This window comes from Scyliorhinus canicula, chromosome 7 (genome assembly GCF_902713615.1).
Source record: "Scyliorhinus canicula chromosome 7, sScyCan1.1, whole genome shotgun sequence".
Taxonomy (NCBI): domain Eukaryota; kingdom Metazoa; phylum Chordata; class Chondrichthyes; order Carcharhiniformes; family Scyliorhinidae; genus Scyliorhinus; species Scyliorhinus canicula.
Genome location: NC_052152.1, coordinates 32,687,778 through 32,706,500, shown reverse-complemented (window position 1 = coordinate 32,706,500; position 18,723 = coordinate 32,687,778). Strand labels below are relative to the sequence as shown.

The 18,723-nt window shown below is 50.3% G+C and overlaps 1 protein-coding gene across 11 annotated transcripts in view; it reads right to left on the bottom strand.

The window, feature by feature from the left end:
* The window catches only part of zgc:152951 (uncharacterized protein LOC569013 homolog), a 131,659-nt gene that overhangs the window by 68,802 nt on the left and 44,134 nt on the right, over window positions 1–18,723 (bottom strand). For 2 of the 11 annotated variants that reach the window (XM_038801707.1, XM_038801710.1), the window contains exon 1: window positions 15,417–15,724. The exons of 3 other annotated variants lie outside the window; for them this stretch is intronic. The gene's annotated coding sequence lies outside the window, so the exon portion shown is untranslated. Of the gene's footprint in view, window positions 1–15,416; window positions 15,725–17,980; window positions 18,006–18,702; window positions 18,722–18,723 lie in introns of those variants that run through there. 6 more of the 11 variants (XM_038801703.1, XM_038801705.1, XM_038801699.1 and 3 more) reach the window with 6 other exon arrangements.

Genomic DNA, 18,723 nt, shown 5'->3' with positions numbered 1-18,723 from the left:
CATCCACTTCCTTATCATGGCTATGCTAGCTGCCCAGTAGTAGTTGATCAGACTCGGCAATGCCAGTCCTCCCTCGCTGCGGCTCCTTTCAAGCATCGCCTTCTTCACCCATGGGGCTTTTCCCGCCCAGACAAAGCTCAAGATGATTTTGCCAGTCCTTTTGAAGAAGGACCGTGGGATAAAGATCGGGAAGCACTGGAAGATGAACAGGAATCTAGGGAGGATTGTCACCTTTACAGTCTGCACCCTCCCCGCCAGTGACAGCGGGAGTGTATCCCATCTCCGAAACTCCTTCTTCATTTCTTCCACCACTCTGGTCAAATTTAACTTGTGCAACCTGCCCCAGTCTCATGCCACCTGTATCCCCAAGTACCGGAAACTTTCCTCAACCAGCCTAAATGGCAGCTCCTTCAGTCTACTCTCCTGGCCCCTTGCCTGCACCACAAACATCTCACTCTTGGCCATATTTAATTGGTACCCTGAAAACCGGCCGAACTTCCTCAATGTTTCCAGTATATTTTCCATCCCGGCCAGTGGGTTCGACACGTACAGGAGCAGGTCGTCCGCATAGAGAGAGAGACCCTATGTTCCACACACCCCCCCCCCTCCCCCCCCGGTCATTCCATTCCACCCCTTCGCAGCTCTCAACGCAATCACCAACGGCTCTATGGCCAGCGCGAACAGCAACGGGGAGAGTGGGCATCTCTGTCTGGTCCCGCGATGTAGTCTGAAATAATCTGACATTACCCTGTTCGTCCTAACGCTAGTTTTTGGGACCTGGTACAATAGTCTGACCCAATTAACCAGTCCCTCCCCGAACCCAAACCGTCTAAGCACCTCCCACAAATAGCCGCACTCCACCTGGTCGAAGGCCTTCTCGGCGCCCATTGCCACCACTACCTCCACCTCCTTGCCCAAAAGGGGCATCATGATCACATTAAGCAATCTTCTCAAAATAGCTGTCAGCTGCCTGCCTTTCAGAAACCCTGTCTGATCGTCCCCAATTACCTCCAGTACGCATTCCTCAATTCTAATCGCCAGGACCTTTGCTAGGAGCTTGGCATCCACATTGATCAGGGAGATTGGCCTGTATGACCCGCAGGATTCCGGGTCCTTGTCCCGCTTCAATATCAGCGAGATGGTGGCTTGCGACATCGGCGGCGGCAGGGTCCCTCTGTCCCTTGCCTCATTAAAAACCCAATTTTATTGTTGGGAGAAAATTTGTTGTTGAAAAGTTTGAATAAAAATCATTAAAAAAAAAACCCTAGTCAAGGCCGGTCCCAATATCTCCGAGAACGTCTTGTAAAACTCTACTGGGTATCCATCCGGCCCCGGGGCTTTCCCCGACTGCATGGCCTTTAGGCCCCTCAATACCTCCTCCGCTCTAATCGGGGCCCCCAGCCCGTCCACTAGTCCCCCGCCTACTTTTGGGAATGTTAGCCTGTCCAGGAACCTTTTCATCTCCTCCGGCCCTTCCGGGGGTTCTGAAGCATACAGCTTACTATAGAAGTTCCGGAATACCTTATTCAGCCCTGCCCGGTCCTCCACTCTGCTCCCCTCCCCATCAAACACTCTACTTATTTCCCTGGCTGCCTCCCTCTTCCTGAGTTGCTGTGCTAGCAATCTGCTGGCCTTCTCCCCAAGCTCATACACCACTCCCCTCGCCTTCCTAAGTTGTTCCACGGCCCTACTCGTGGATAGTGCCCCCAGTTCCACCTGTAATCTCTGTCTCTCCCTGAGTAGGCCCTCCCCCGGGGACCCCGCATGCTCCTCGTCTATCCGATAAATTTCCCTAACCAATTTGTCCATTTCTGCTCTGTCCGCCCTGACCCTGTGAGCCCGAATTGAGATCAGCTTCCCCCTCACTACTGCTTTCAACCCCTCCCACAGGGTCGCTGCTGAAACCTCCCCCGTATCGTTCACCTGCAAGTAGTTTTGCATACACTTCCGATGTCTCTCACATATCCCTCCTCCGACAACAATCCTACGTCTAACCTCCATTGCGGACGGTGGTAATTTGCCCCCCCCCGACCTGCAGGTCCACCCAATGCGGGGCATGGTCCGAGATAGTGATTGCCGAATATTCCGTATTCTTTACCTCCCCTACACAGTCCCTGCTCAAGATAAAGAAATCAATCCTGGAATATACTTTATGGACATGTGAGTAAAACGAGTAGCCCCTTCCCGTCGGCTGTCTGGCTCTCCATGGGTCCACTGCCCCAATTTGCTCCATGAACCCTTTCAGCTCCCTTGCCATTGCTGGGAGTCTACCTGTTCTGGGACACGACCGGTCCAGCCCCGGGTCAAGGACCGCATTAAAGATCCCCCCATTATCAACCTACGTGAGTCTCGGTCCGGGATCTTCCCCAGCTCTCTTTTGATAAAGTCCACGTCATCCCAGTTCGGCGCATCTATGTTTACCAGCACCACTCTTCTCCCCTCCAGCTTGCCCCTTACCATAAGGAATATGCCCCCGCCGTCTGCGACTATGCCTTCCGCCTCAAATTGAACCCGCTTATTGATCATAATTGCTAACCCCCCTGGACTTAGAATCCAAGTCCAAGTGGAAGACCTGGCTAATCCAGCCCTTCCTTAGCCTAGTCTGGTCAGACACTTTCAGATGTGTCTCCTGCAACATAATTACGTCCGCTTTTAGAGCCCGCAAATGCGCGAACACACGTGCCCTTTTAACTGGCCCATTTACTCCCCTGACATTCCAGGTGATCAGCCTGGTTGGGGGGCACCCCCCCGGCAGCCCCCCCCCCCCCCCCCGGTCAGCCATAACCTTTCTCGGGCCCGCCCCCGGCCCGTGCCATTCTTGGCTCGCCTCTTGGCCACCTCCACCCCCGACCTCCTTCCCATTACCTACTTCAGATCCCCCCCACGTCAGCAGAATAACACCCCCCCCCCCCCCCTCCCAGCAACATCCCCCGGTAACCCCACATCTGCCTGCTCCTCCACCACCTCTCCCAGCTCCTTAACTTTTTCACCCTGGGCATCCAGTCTCTGGTTCAGCTGACCCACTGCCTTCTGAAGTGGGTGCAAGTTATCCGGCTTCAACGACTCAAAACTGTTTTTAATAACCTGCAGCATGTTTTCAAGCACTTGCTGGATCGCCGGGTCCGAGGTCCGTAGGTCCGCCATCTTTGCTCCCGGGTCAGCTTCCCCTGCACCTTGCCTTTGTCCCTTCCTCTCCCGATTTCGCTGCTTTCTGCCCTCGCGTGGTTCTATGCAGCTCTGCTCGCTCCTCCGCACCTCCGTGGCCGTCCTTTCACCACTCCACAGTCCCGCAAAACCAGGGAACCAGGTCCTCAAATTCCGCCGGAGTGAGACCCCCCGAATGTGCGGCTCACTCACTCATTGCCGCAACCGGAAGTCTCAATAGTTTCTTTTCCACTTTATCATCCTTGGCTCTTCCATTATTCTCTCATAATTGGCTTTTTAAAAATCTTTTACTTTGATCTTATTACCATCTCTTTATAAATCATTACCTTAAACATTATTATCCTGCAATCTCCTTTTCATATCAGCTCCAGTTCAGTTCCCGTTGCTCAGACTAACCGTGGCTACCTTTCTTGCTGGGCTTACATATTTGTTCAGAAAACTGTCATCTGTAAAATCTCCACCCCGATCCTGTCCCCATCCCTCCCTCCCTCTACAAAGTAATTGGGGTTAATTAAAATCTCCCTGATTCCCAATCTGTGTTGTATTACTCGTTTCATTTGTTTGCCGAAACACATACTCCCTTCTTTTCTTTCCCAATATCTTGAGAGGTCTGTTCAGGGCATTCAAGAGGGCATTAGATGATTACTTGAATAGAAACAATGTGTAGGGGTACAGGGGAATAGGCAAGGGAATGGCACTAGGCCATGATGCCCATTTGGAGAGTTGGTGCAGACACGATGGACCGAAATGGCCTCCTTCTGCGTCGTACAAATTCTGTTGTACACCGAGAATGGCTATCCTCGCCTTAACCTCAATCCATTTGGCTTCTTTCTGCCTCTTTGCTAGTTATGTGTCTTCTTGCAATGACTATTAAGTTATCTCTGATTAACAGGGCTACCACACTGCCCCTTCCTTATCTATGCCATTTCAACATTGCATGCATACTGTAATATTTAACTGCCAACCAACCCTTTCCTGTCACCAACCAAACTTCCATTATCCTAAGCTCCATTTTGTTGCATTATTCTGTACATTGGTGTTGAGGTAAAATAACATGCTCTTGATTCATTATTATAACGGTATTATATTAGTACATCCTATAACCTTTTCTGATTCCTGAATATTTAACCTGGTGTTGTAAGACTTCTTACTGAATATTTATGTTATTTGTATCCTTTTCTGTACTCTGACGTTAGTTAATTCTCATCCCCTTTTTCTTTCCCTTTCCATTATTACTATATCCATTTCAACCAAATAGAGTGGCTTCCCATTGAGTATTCTATTCAAACCTTCTTGTGGCCTTGACATAATCACAGAAAATGTCAGACAGCAACGAGGAGAAAGTGAAACAGAATTATTGGGTGGAATTTAATGGCCACTCCACGAGTGGGAAGGCAGGTTGGGTGGGGGTTGGGGGGAGAGTGTCATGAGGATGTCGCTTTAAGAAATGTTTGGCTGCTCATATTACTGTAGTGATGTCAGAGTGTGAGTGGAGCTGGGCTGTCTGTCAGCGTTTTACTTTTGTTTTAGGCTGCTTGCTGCAGGGTGTGTTTTAGTTTTGTGTTCCGTGCTGGAGCTGAAGCCAGACACAGCAGGTGTACTGCTGTTCTCTCTGCCATGAAAATACTATCTTTTGATCATTTGGTGAATTCAGAATTATAAATATTCTCCATAGTGAATGTAAACCTAATGTGCTTCTGTTAAAAGGTGTTTCATTTGACTTCTGGATGTTGTTTGGGAAGTTATTAAGGATTACTTAGTGTTGTATTCTTTGGGGGTTGTATTTGAATTGATGATTGCTAAGATGTTCACTGTATGTTTTAAAAAGGTTAACTTGAGTTCATAGAATAAACATTGTTTTTCTTTAAACAATACTTTTCAATTTCTGCTGTACCACACATGTGGAGTGGGTTGTGTGCTCCCCCTACCACAATCTATTAAAAGTTGTGGGTCAGGTGTATCCATGATACACTTTGGGGTTCTCTAAACCCTGGCCCATAACAGGAGATGTTTAATCAAGATGCTGGAGTCAAGTCGGAGAACTGGTCACTTTCCCAACACCCCACAATTAGGTCAGGGGCGGGGGAAGGTCAAATTCGGCCTCCCACCCCTGGGTCAATCAAGGTCCTTATGTGGACAATTAAGAGCCACTGGAAAGTGAATTGATGGCTTCATCCCACTGGTGCTGGCTTTCTACCGAGGGGGACCTACATCACATAGGCAGGCGGCCCAGTAACACATGATGACCTGGCCTAGTGTGCAGTGTGGGCAATTAAATTCAGCTCAACATTTCAAATCAGTCATCTGAAGATACTGCCTATCCAGCTGAGTATTTCCAGTATTTTCTGATTTCAGATTTCCAACATCTACAGGAGTTTGTTTCAGTGTGTGTTAAAATACTTTTATTACATCTGTACATATTGGGTACAATCTTCCCAAAATTGCACAGTGTTAGATAAGGCAAGAAAAGGTATGTGAAACTCGCTGGCTTCACAGATGCCTTTTCTCACCTGATTAAACCGCACTTCATGCTGACGAGGATCACTCAACCATCTGGAGGCAGAGGGCCTGGAGGGGTGTGTGTGTGTGTGTGTGTGTGTGGGGGGGGGGGGGGCTATTTGGCCTGGGCCTCACGCTAAAAGGGGTCCTCAAATTTGGCCACTTGTTAATTTTCTGGCATTTGATAAGTTTTGCTACTAATTTTTATGTGCACCGAGACGAGCCCGTTGAATCTTGCGAGAGTCCTCTTGCGAGAGACTCAAAACGCCTCACAAGGTTTACCAAGATCTCGGGGCAGTATGGTGGCAGAGTAGTTAGCGCCTTATGGCAGCGAAGACCCGGGTTTGATCCTGGCCTCTGGTCACTGTCCATGGGGAGTTTGCACATTCTCCCCATGCCTGCGTGGGTCTCACACCCACAACCCAAAGATGTGCAGGGTTGGTGGATTGGCCACGCTAAATTGCCCCTTGATTAGATAATTTAAATTAAAAAAAAAAAAGATTTAACAGGATCTTGTGAGACATCGTGATCTGAATCTCGCCATCGCTGGTCGACATCCAGATTAAGATATTTAAATAAATGAGCCATTAAGCTCATTTAAAAATGTCTGCGCCATATTCACCCAGCACCCAACTAATAACCTTGCCTGGGAAACCTCACCAGGGTGCCATTTAACAATGGGTTCCACAAACATGGACCAGGCGTGATGGCGCCTGGGGAAGGGGGGGTTCCCCCAGGCCATTAGAGGCCCCCCTGGGTGGTCAGACTTTTGACAGGGTAGTACCCTGGCACTCCTGCTGGCATCTGGGCACTTTGCCACTGCCAACTTGGCACCTTAGCACTGCCACCTGGTCACCCAAGCAGTGCCATCCTGCCAGGGTGCTCGGTTTGGTACTTCCAGGGGGCGGGCCGAGGGCAGTGCCACACTGGCAGTGCCACACTGGCAGTACCAAGGTGCCTGGGTGCCAGGTTGCCCATGCCAGGGGGCGAGCACGGGACTGCCTTGCCCATAAAGAGGTGGGATGAGAGGGGGCTCAAAGATTACCTGAGAGATACGTTGGGTGCAGTTGTGGGGCGGGTCCGCAGGCTGTGGTGGGGGCAGTGAGGGGAGGGTCGAAACATTGGGGCGGCATTTCCAATCTGCAGAAATGAGGTAAGTGCAGCCTCGATGGGGTGTTCCTGGCCGAGGCCAATAAAGCAGAAAGACCCATTAAATGACACAATGATTTTCGGCGCTGCAGGCGCAGAGTAATACCCCGCTTAACACACCCAAATCTGGACTCTGTTTTTGTCCCATTGAATCACGCCTAATTAAAGGTAAGAAAATGCAGCATCTGCATTGTCTTTCATACTGGTGGGGGGAGGGTGTAAATTTGTGCATATGTTAAGGCAGCAGAGCTAGTACATGGTTTAAGTTGTCGTACTATTCGTTCCCAGTAACTCTCTTCTCAAAAACACACTTTTCTCGATTGCAAGCCAAAGGAATTGCTTCAAGAAATACTCAAACTTGGACTCTCTCGAGTGTTTCCTAATATCACAATTACATTGCGTGTTTTTGTCAATGGGCCTGCATCAGTGGTTTCAAGGTAAGGCACTTTCAACGTGTTGATGCAGGTATAGAACTACCACCATTCTAGTGTGGGACAAGAGTGTTTAAAGGGTCTCGCCATGCTTAATATCAACTGTGACATTGCACAAAAGCAACATTTTTCCTTGATAATTAATGGATTTGAACAGAAAAAGGCTAGAAAAGCATTTGTTACTATTCTAGAAATTCAAATATGTGGTAGTATGACTAGGGGTACTACGGTACCTGGGAGTGTGAGCTGCTATTGGTGTAGAAGGCTCGCTGCCCATTGGCCCAAGTGTTGTCTTCTCATTGGTCGAGAGGAAGGTAGCTCCGCCTATGAAGCGGAGTATTAGAACCCGTGTTTCCCAGCAGCCATCGTCATTTCTGTAATCCTGCTGCTGGGCACACTTCTTGTAGATTAAAGCCTTCGATTCGGACTACTCCTTCGTTTCTGTGTTCATTGATCGCGCATCAAAATAATGTCTCACTTTTTGTTTGGTGCCCTATTTTGATATCATGGCCGGGATTCTACAACCCTGCGCCGGATCGGAGGATCCCGGGTGGAGGCGCGAATCCCGTCCCGCCGCCGGTTTCCCTATTCTCCGGCGGCGTTTTTCCCTCCGTGCCAGTCGGGGGCCATTGACAGCAGCCGCGTGGCGATTCTCCGGGGCCCGATGTCCGAATAGCCGACGAGTTTGGCTGAGTCCTGCCGGTGTGGATTACTCACCTCCCACACGGCGGGACCTGGAAGGTGAGACTGTGGGGGCCGTCCTGGAGGGGGGGGGGGGGGGGGGGGGGGGAGGGGATCCGACCCTGCGGGGGGCCGCACGGTGGTCTGGCCCATGATCGGGGCCTACCGATCGGCGGGCTGGTTCCGTGGGGGCCTACTTTACTCCACGCCGGGTCCCTGTAGCCCGGCGCAGAGAAGGGAACCCCCACGCATGCACGGAAATACGCCGGCCGTTCCACGCATGCGCGAGCTTGCGCGGGCCGTTCGCCGCCGGTTGGAGCTGCGGGAACCATTCCGGCGGCAACCTAGACCCCTAGAAAGGGGAGAACTCCTTACTTTCAGGGGCCGTTGGCGCCTGAGTGGTTGGTGCCGGTTTTCACGCTGGCGTGGGGACATAGCCCTATTACTGGAGAAACCCACCCCATGTATCTTAATTTTTAAAAATTATGGCTAGGGGCCTCAAAAGCTGGCTGTGGCCCGAGTCTCTCTGGAATCCTGAGCGAGCCTGGCTGGAGGGGCGGGGCTTTAACACACCGTCAACTGCGGGAATCTGAGAACCCAACACCATTTTTAAAAGGTGCCCCGATCTCCAAGTTAAATGTAAGTTGTAATTCGCGCTGGCGTGATATCATGCTGCTGGGGTTAGGGGTTTGCCCTGTACTGGCTGGTGGTGGGAGTCCCTCGAAAAAGGCACCCAGGACTTCCGGTTGCGGTGATGTGGAGCTAAGCGGCACGTTCGGTAGCTCCCGCTATTTTCGGTCTTTTGGGCTCTTTTAAGGACCCGTAGGGGTTCTGGCTGGACTTTTCCCGGTGTGGGAACACATCCACTGCGCTTATCTGCCGGTGGATGGACTGGACCAGGAGCGGAGCGGTTAAAAAATCGGCTTTGGAGCCGAGAAAGGTGCGATGCAGGAGAAACAAGATGGCGGTGGGTGGGGAACCGGCAGCGTGGCAGCAGTGGGCACAGGAGCAGCAGGAGTTGCTTCAGCGCTGTTTCAGAGAGCTGAAGGCTGAGTTTTTGGAACCATTTAAGGCCTCGCTGGACAAGCTCATGGCGACTCAGGGTGCAGAGATCCGAGAGCTACGGCAAAAGGCCTCGGAGAGCGAGGACAAAATCCTAGGCCTGGCAGTGAAGGTGGAGTTGCACAAGGCGCTCCACAAGAAATGGCTAGCGAGGATGGAGGAGATGGAGAACCGTTCTTGCCGGAAGAACTTGTGGATCCTGGGCCTCCCGGAAGGGCTGGAAGGTTCGGATTTGGGGGCCTATGTGGCCGTGATGTTGAACTCGTTAATGGGCGCGGGGTCGTTCCAGGGGCCCTTGGAGCTGGAGGGTGCCCATCGAGTGCTGCTGAGGAAGCCCAAGCCAAACGAGCCACCTAGGGCGGTGCTGGTCCGTTTTCACCGCTTCGTTGACCGTGAGTGTGTGCTGAGATGGGCGAAGAAGGAAAGGAGCAGCAAAATAGGGGCCGCACGGTAGCATTGTGGTTAGCATAAATGCTTCACAGCTCCAGGGTCCCAGGTTCGATTCCCGGCTGGGTCACTGTCTGTGTGGAGTCTGCACGTCCTCCCCGTGTGTGCGTGGGTTTCCTACGGGTGCTCCGGTTTCCTCCCACAGTCCAAAGATGTGCGGGTTAGGTGGATTGGCCATGCTAAATTGCCCGTAGTGTCCTAAAAAGTAAGGTTAAGGGGGGGGTTGTTGGGTTACGGGTATAGGATTGATATGTGGGTTTAAGTGGGGTGATCATTGCTCGGCACAACATCGAGGGCCGAAGGGCCTGCTCTGTGCTGTACTGTTCTATGTTCTATGTTCTAAGTGGGAGAATGCAGAGATCCGGATTTATCAGGACTGGAGCGCGGAGGTGGCAAAGAGAAGGGCTGGTTTTAATCGGACAAAGGCAGTGCTTCACAAGAAGGGGGTCAGGTTTGGCCTGTTACAGCCTGCTCGCCTCTGGGTCACTTATAAAGATCGCCAGCTTTACTTCGATTCCCCGGAGGATGCCTGGGCCTTCGTCCAGGCAGAGAAGTTGGACTCGAACTGAGGACTGGGGGGCTGGGGAATTATGTACATAGTCCGGAGGCCTTGTCCTCCTTGGTATCCTTTTGTTTTTCTGGTTGTGTTTGTTGATGCCTTTTTGGGGCTGTTATTTATCTATTCTGGTGCTTTCTTGTTTATCACTGGTGGAGGGCTGGGGAGCTGTTTGCGGGCCCGCTGGGTCACGCGCCCTTCTTTTTCCCGCGTGTTGGGTCAGGGGGGGCGGGGTCTGAGATGGAAGCGCGGGCTTTCTTCCCGCGCTGGAGGTGCAGTGGGCGGGACCGGAACTGGGTGGGGGGAGTGGTGGTTGTGTTACACCGGGGAGGTCGTTGGGGTGGTGGGAGCAGCTGGGGTCAGCAGGAGTCGGCTGACTTACGGAAGTACAATGGAAGGGATTACGCAGCTGGGGGGGCCCTAGCTAAGGGGGGGGGGGGGCTTGGGGGGGGGGCGGTGCCGGGTTGCTGCTGGAGGGGCCGAAGGGGAACTGCTGGTGATGGGGGGAGGGGGAGGGGGGGTTTGGGAGGGGGGTCTGCCACCGTGGGGAACGGGCCTGGGGGGTTCTGCGGGCATGTGGTGAGCCGAGGGAGAGCTATGGCTGACCGGCGCAGAGGGAGGGGGAAGACCCCCCAGATTCGGCTGGTCACATGGAACGCGAGGGGGCTGAATGGACCGGTGAAGCGATCCCGGGTCTTGGCGCATTTGAAGGGGCTGGGAGCGGACGTGGCTATGCTCCAGGAGACGCACCTTAAGGTGGCGGATCAGGTGAGGCTGAGAAGAGGCTGGGTTGGTCAGGTGTTTCACTCGGGGCTAGATGCGAAGAATCGAGGGGTGGCGATTTTAGTTGGTAAGAGCTTGTCTTTTGTGGCGTCGAGTGTGGTGGCAGATAGCTGTGGCAGATACGTAATGGTGAGTGGTAGGCTTCAAGGGGAACGGGTGGTTCTGGTCAATGTGTACGCCCCCAACTGGGATGATGCAGGTTTCATGCGGCGAATGTTGAGCCGGATCCCGGACCTGGAGACGGGGGGCTTGATCTTGGGAGGGGATTTTAATACTGTGTTGGACCCAGCACTGGATCGTTCGAGGTCTAAGATGGGCAAGAGGCCGGTGGCGGCCACGGTGCTCATGGGGTTCATGGATCAGATGGGAGGGGTAGACCCTGAAAATGAAAAATGAAAATCGCTTTATTGTCACGAGTAGGCTTCAATGAAGTTACTGTGAAAAGCCCCTAGTCGCCACATTCCAGCGCCTGTCCGGGGAGGCTGGTACGGGAGGTAGGGAGGCTTTTGAGGCCGGGAGGTAGGGAGTTTTCTTTTTTCTCCCATGTCCACAAGGCTTATTCCCGGATTGATTTTTTTGTCCTCAGCAGGGCGCTAATCCCGAGAATGGTGAGGGCGGAGTATTCGGCGATAGCCATATCTGACCATGCCCCGCACTCGGTGGACCTGGAGCTGGGGGAGGGGAAGGATCAGCGCCCGCTGTGGAGGTTAGATGCGGGGCTTCTGTCAGAGGAGGAAGTATGTGGGCGGGTCCGTAGGTGCATAGAGGGGTATTTGGAAGCTAATGACAATGGGGAGGTGCAAGTTGGGGTGGTTAGAGGGGAGCTGATATCTATTCAGGCGCACAGGGAGTGGGGGGAGAGAGTTGAGAGGGAGAGGTTGGTGGAAGAAATGATAAGGGTGGAGAGAAAGTATACGGATATAGGAAGCGTTGTCTCCAAGCGGAGTTCGATACACTGACCACCCGGAAGGCGGAGGCGCAGTGGAGGAGGGCGGAGGCACAGTGGAGGAGGGCGCAGGGGGCGGTATATGAGTATGGGGAGAAGGCAAGTCGGATGCTGGCCCACCAGCTCCGGAAGCGGGAGGCAGCGAGAGAGATGCAGGAGGGAACCTGGTGCGGAGTGGTAGGGACATTAATGGGGTGTTCAGGTCCTTCTACGAGGAGCTGTACCGGTCGGAGGTGGGCGGGATGGACCACTTTCTGGATAAGCTGGAGTTCCCAAGAGTGGAGGAGGGGCGGGTGGAGGGTCTGGGGGCCCCAATCGAGCTGGAGGAGCTGACTGAGGCGCTGGGGAGCATGCAGACAGGGAAAGCACCGGGACCTGACGGGTTCCCGGTGGAGTTTTATAAGAAGTTCTCAGACCTGCTGAGCCCATTCTTAGTGAGGACCCTGAATGAGGCGGGGGGGGGGGTTTGCCCCCGATGATGTCTAGAGCAATAATTTCACTGATTCTGAAGCGGGATAAGGACCCCCTCCAGTGTGGGTCTTACAGGCTGATCTCGCTCCTCAACGTGGACGCAAAGTTGTTGGCTAAGATACTGTCCAGGAGGGTGGAAGATGTGGTCCCGCTGGTTATCCATGAGGACCAAACGGGGTTTGTGAAGGGGAGGCAGCTGAATGTCAACGTGCAGCGGCTTCTTAATGTTATGATGATGTCGGCGGCGGATGGGGAGGCGGAAATAGTAGCATCGATGGATGCGGAGAAAGCCTTCGATAGAGTGGAGCTACCTGTGGGAAGTGTTGAGGAGATTTGGGTTTGGTGAGGGATTCATTAGCTGGGTGAGGCTGCTGTATAGTGCCCCGGTAGCGAGCGTGGTGACGAATCGGAGGAGGTCGGAGAACTTTCGGCTGTCCTGGGTGACGAGGCAGGGGTGCCCCTTGTTTCCCCTGCTCATCGCGTTAGCAATTGAACCCCTGGCCATGGTGCTGAGGGATTCGAAGAACTGGAGGGGGATTGTGCGGAGGGGGGGAGGAGCACCGGTTGTCGCTGTACGCGAATGATTTACTGTTGTACATTACGGATCCGGCGGGGGGGATGTCAGAGGTGTTGAGGATATTTGGGGACTTTTTGGGTTATAAGCTCAACGTGGGGAAGAGTGAGCTGTTTGTGCTGTACTTGGGGAACCAGGAGAGGGAGATAGGGGAGCTCCCGTTGAAGAGGGCGGAGATAGATATCTTGGCGTCCAGATAGCTAGGAGCTGGGGGGCCCTACATAGGCTAAACTTTTTGAGGCTGGTGGAACAGATGGAGGAGGAGTTTAGGAGGTGGGATGCGCTGCCACTCTCCTTGGCGGGCAGGGTCCAGTCGGTTAAGATGACGGTGCTCCTGAGGTTTTTGTTTCTCTTCCAGTGTCTCCCCATCTTGATTCCGAAGGCTTTCTTTAGGAGGGTTAATAAGAGTATTCTGGGGTTTGTGTGGGCACGGAAGACCATAAGACGTAGGAGTGGAAGTAAGGCCATTCGGCCCATCGAGTCCACTCCGCCATTCAATCATGGCTGATGGGCATTTCAACTCCACCTACCAGCATTCTCCCCGTAGCCCTTAATTCCTCGCGACATCAAGAATTTATCTATCTCTGCCTTGAAGCCATTTAGCGTCCCGGCCTCCACTGCACTCCGCGGCAATGAATTCCACAGGCCCACCACTCTCTGGCTGAAGAAATGTCTCCGCATTTCTGTTCTGAATTTACCCCCTCTAATTCTAAGGCTGTGCCCACGGGTCCTCGTCTCCTCGCCTAACGGAAACAGTTTCTTTGCGTCCACCCTTTCTAAGCCATGTATTATCTTGTAAGTTTCTATTAGATCTCCCCTTAACCTTCTAAACTCCAATGAATACAATCCCAGGATCCTCAGCCGTTCATCATATGTTAGACCCGCCATTCCAGGGATCATCCGTGTGAATCTCCGCTGGACACGCTCCAGTGCCAGTATGTCCTTCCTGAGATGTGGGGCCCAAAACTGGACACAGTACTCCAAATGGGGCCTAACCAGAGCCTTATAAAGGCTCAGTAGCACATCGCTGCTTTTATATTCCAACCCTCTTGAGATAAATGACAACATTGCATTCGCTTTCTTAATCACAGATTCAACCTGCATGTTTACCTTTAGGGAATCCTCGACTAGCACTCCCAGATCCCTTTGTACTTTGGCATTATGAATTTTCTCACCGTTTAGAAAGTAGTCTATGCTTGGATTCTTTTTTCCAAAGTGCAAGACCTCACATTTTCTCACGTTGAATTGCATCAGCCATTTCCTGCACCACTCTCCCAAACTGTCTAGATCCTTCTGCAGCCTCCCCACTTCCTCAGCACTACCTGCCTGACCACCTAACTTCGTATCATCGGCAAACTTTGCTAAAATGCCCCCAGTCCCTTCATCCAGATCATTAATATATATGGTGAACAGCTGTGGCCCCAACACTGAACCCTGTGGGACACCGCTGGTCACCGGCTGCCATTCCGAGAGTGAGGAGGCTATTCCTGGAGCGAGGCAGGGATGCAGGTGGTTTGGCGTTGCCCAACCTGTGTGGGTATTACTGGGCTGCGAATGTGGCAATGATTCGTAGGTGAGTGATGGAAGGGGAGGGTGCCGCATGGAAGAGGTTGGAGGTGGCGTCCTGTGTGGGTTCGAGTTTGGAGGCATTGGTGACGGCCCCGCTCCCACTCCCCCCGGCAAGGTATTCTACGAGTCCAGTAGTGGTGGCTTCCCTCAAAGTCAGGGGGCAGTGGAGGCGACACAGGGGCGAAGTGAAGGCCTCAGTGTGGGCCCCGATATGGGGCAATCACCGGTTTGCACCAGGGAGAATAGATGGTGGGCTTTTGAGTTGACATAGGGCAGGCATCAGGCGGATGGGGAACCTTTTCCTCGACGGGAAGTTTGCGACTTTAGAGGAGTTGGAGGGGAAGTGGGGTCTCCCCCGTGGGAATACTTTCAGGTATATGCAGATTAGGGCGTTTGTTAAGCGGCAGGTGGCGGAGTTTCCGGAGGTGGCGGGGGTGGGGGAAAGGGGGGGTGGGGGGGATTATGGGTCTGTTAAGGGGGTTTGTTTTTGCAACTATATGTCTGTTACTTTCTTTTTTTGTTATTAATTTATTGCTTTGTATTGTGGGGAGGGGCTTTTCTTTCTGTTTTTTCTATGCCTTGTTTATTTTATTGTTGGGAGAAAATTTGTTGTTGAAAAATTTTGAATAAAAATTATTTAAAAAAAATAGAAAAAGGCACCCAGGGGAGACCCTTGATTCACTTGCTGAGCTGGATCCAGCACAGCACACGTCCTCAGGTCCCGGGAGCAGTATCGGCAAAGGTCGCCATTCCTGGGGGAGCTGCTGGTATTGGAGAGCTGCCAGCCTCCGATTGCCCAGCAGCTCTCTGAGGTGCTACTCAACTCCAGCCCAGGGGCACTTCATTTGCACCTCCAAGCAGAACATTCCATACCATCATAAGCATCAGTTAAAAATCAGACATTCCGAGTAGAAACAAGTACAACCATAATAACCATATCTGGATAATTCCACTTGCAGCTCTCAAAATTGTAGCATATGAAACTGTTAACATACAGGACGCAACAATTTGCCAACATATAACCCACTTTGAATTATTTTCAAATTGTCTATTTGAACCATACTTATAGTGCCAACATGTTACCGTAACTCAAGAGAACAGACCAGGCACAAACCACGGGAAAAACAAATACAAATGAGACTTCTACAGTCAGCACGGTTTCTCCTTGAAATTTTCCTCCTTCTTCCTGAAGGCACCGACTCGTACAATTCAGTTCAAGGCACACTGGCAATCCAGGTAAAAGTTGGATTGAAAATAGCGTTCCAAATGCAGAAACAGAAAGATAAATTCTTAGAAGTTCAGATAATATTCTTGGAACAAAAGACTCATACAATGATTCGAGAGACCAACTAGAGGTAGCAGTTTCAGCTTGTCAAGAACACAGGCCTAGAGATAACATACAGATTATATGCTGGCTGCGCAGGATAAACATGAGCGGGAGGGATTTAAAGGCACAATGGCCTATCTAGTGTCATAAGATTTCATAATTATTTTAGGCCTGCAGATTAAAAGGATAATCTAGCTAGCGGGCAGGTTAGCATTTCCCTTACAGTGTAAATTTTCTCACTGCACTGTACGTCTTTGACATATTTGTTTACAATTAACTGGCTCTGAAACTTTGTCATGCAGTCAGCTATCTTGTTTGGGCTGACACTGAAATAGGTGGCTAAGGTGTGGTCATGGAATTGCGTTTATAAAGTATTGGGGCTCAGATTTTTGCAGAGTCATGGTGACTCCATGGAGCTTTAAAAATGGTGGGCAGGACCTAGGTTTGGAAGACCCGCCCCATAAACGGACATCCCATTTTCACCAGTAAGGGAAAGTGGGAGGGACATGAGTCACACACGAGGGAAATCAAAACTCAGCAGGACCATTTAAGCTCACTGTTGAGTTCAAGCAGACCCTCCATTTGTGCTGCAGCAATGGCCTTAACCTGCAGTTTGGGACTCACAAATGTTTATAGTAGACGTAAATACTCATGAAGGGAGTAGGCCTGTAGAGCTGTCATGCTGTGAAATTATTTAAATCCCCAGTCCTTTCAAAATTTAAAAATAAAACAGCCTGCCTGTGTTAGTGAGGGGTGAACGTAAAACACAAGCTGCAAAGTTATTTGAATTTCCAGTCCTATGAAAAAATAAAAAGTAGTCTGCCTTTGTCAGTGACAGTTGAAAGAAAATTTTTCTATCAATTACAATAGCTGTTTGGTGACATTTCTTTAAGAAATATCATAATTCCATTATCAATGCCTGGCTGCTTTCCACAATCTATAATTATCTTAGTGAGGGGGTGGCCTAGGTTCACCATTTGATTGACAGTCATAGAGGTTATTAAAGGATTAATATTATTTGATGCGAGGTTATCACTATGTCTGTTTTTAGAAGGGATTAAGTGCTTGAGGGGATTAAAATTTTTGAATGGGCTTTCATGAATGGGGTTTATTTACTACAGTAAAAGCTGTAATAGATATTTAGGTCATACAGAACTTGGAAAAAAAACATTTCAAAGCTTTTCATCTTGCACTTGCCAGGATACTTAGCAGCACTATCAATATATCGCTTGCCAACCAGTAAGCAAACTCTTCTCATACAGTATAATCTGTTGTTTTCCTTTTATATTGGTATTCTCGAAAAATGTCCCACTGAGCACAAGACAAAAAGCTCCAACATTTCAAATAGAGGCAATAAACGATTCTTGTTTGCATCCGAGAAGTTTTAACTCAAATTTCTACTGGGTTTTAGTGTCGCAAGTTCCTCATAATTCCGCATGGTAGATCTCTTACATAACTGCTGACTGAACCTGCACGTTAACCTGAAAGAGAATCTTGAACTAGGACTCCTAAGTCCCTTTGTGCTTCTGATTTCCTGAGCTTTTTCCCATTTAGAAAATAGTCTGTACCTCCATTCTTCCTACCAACGTGCATAACCTCATGCACATTGTATTGCATCTGCCACTTCTTTGCCCACTCTCCTAGCCTGTCCAAGTCATTCTGCAGCCCCCTCTGCTTCCTCAATACCACCTGTCCCTCTACAGATCCTTGTATCCTCTGCAAACTTAGCAACAGTGCCCTCAGTTCCTTCTTGCAGATCGTTAATGTATATTGTGAAAAGTTGTGGTCCCAACACTGACCCCCTGAGGCACACCACTAGTCACCAACCCTTCTTAAGCCTCACCCTCAAATGGGTCACCTGCAGCTTCACCACATCAGCTTTTAAACTCTTCAAGTGAGCAAAAACGCTCACTCTCTTCACCGGTCCCTCTAATCCCCTCATCTTCTACGTCACCATTCTGACCAGGGGTATCTCAACGACCCCCCCCTCCCCCCGCCTCTCCCACCCGCCATCATCATTACCCCAGGCCCTACCCATCCGGCCTGGCCCGCCTCATTCTTTTGTTAACCTCCCACCTCCGCAGAAGTGTAAAAGAAAACTAAATTTGAAATAAGGAAGCTGCCTAAACTGTGCTAAGAGTGAAAAAAAATTTAGCCAGGCAAATTAAATTCAAGTTATGTGAGAACAGGGAGACCCCGGTGAGCATCGATAAATGCTGACATCAGTAGAGTTGTAAATGTAAGGTTAAATCTGCAGGAAGAGAAACAGACAACACAAGAGAGAAGAAACATCACAGCTGCAAATGAAAATTGAACTCACAGACATCGCTCGACAAACGCTGACCAGAGGGAGCCACATCAGGCTTTACAAATAAACTTCAAATATAACAGAATTTATGTGTTGGCCAATTGATTTCCCAAGCGCACAATACGCTTCCTGTAACTCTCTTCCTGCTCGTCTTCCGCTCTCCAATTCTTTCTGTCGCACTCAATCTGTTGTTCCTATATTGCTTTTTGCTCCCTCTCTCTCTCTTTGACTTCCCCACACCTTCTTGTCGACTTCATCAAAATGATTGAACCACACCTTCCTTCTTGCATTCATGAAACGGAAAATGAGAATGCAATTTCTGTTGCAAACAAAATAATACAAGGGAACCAGATGTATCTCTGGTCCTTCTACTTTGATTCATGTCACCATTTCTAAGTTAACATTCTCCTCAGCAGGAAATACCTTTTCTTCTCCTCAGTAAGAAGCAGAAAATGCAGAAGTAGATTTTTTAAAAATCTAAGTGAAAACATTCACAGGCACCTCGATATATTTACATATCAAAACATTGAATATTATGGTCATTCAAATCACGATGGCAGAATTAGCCCCAATTAGATTACGTGCTGCTTCAAATATTTCATAAAAATTCTTGGATTTATTTTTCACATTTACATGGAAAACGTCCCTCCATTTCTGTGTCAAAATATCTGTCATCAAAATAGCCAAGCTATTGTACGATCAAAATTGCATTCCCTACATAAAATTCACTGTACCTCAAAGTACTTGATTGTGTG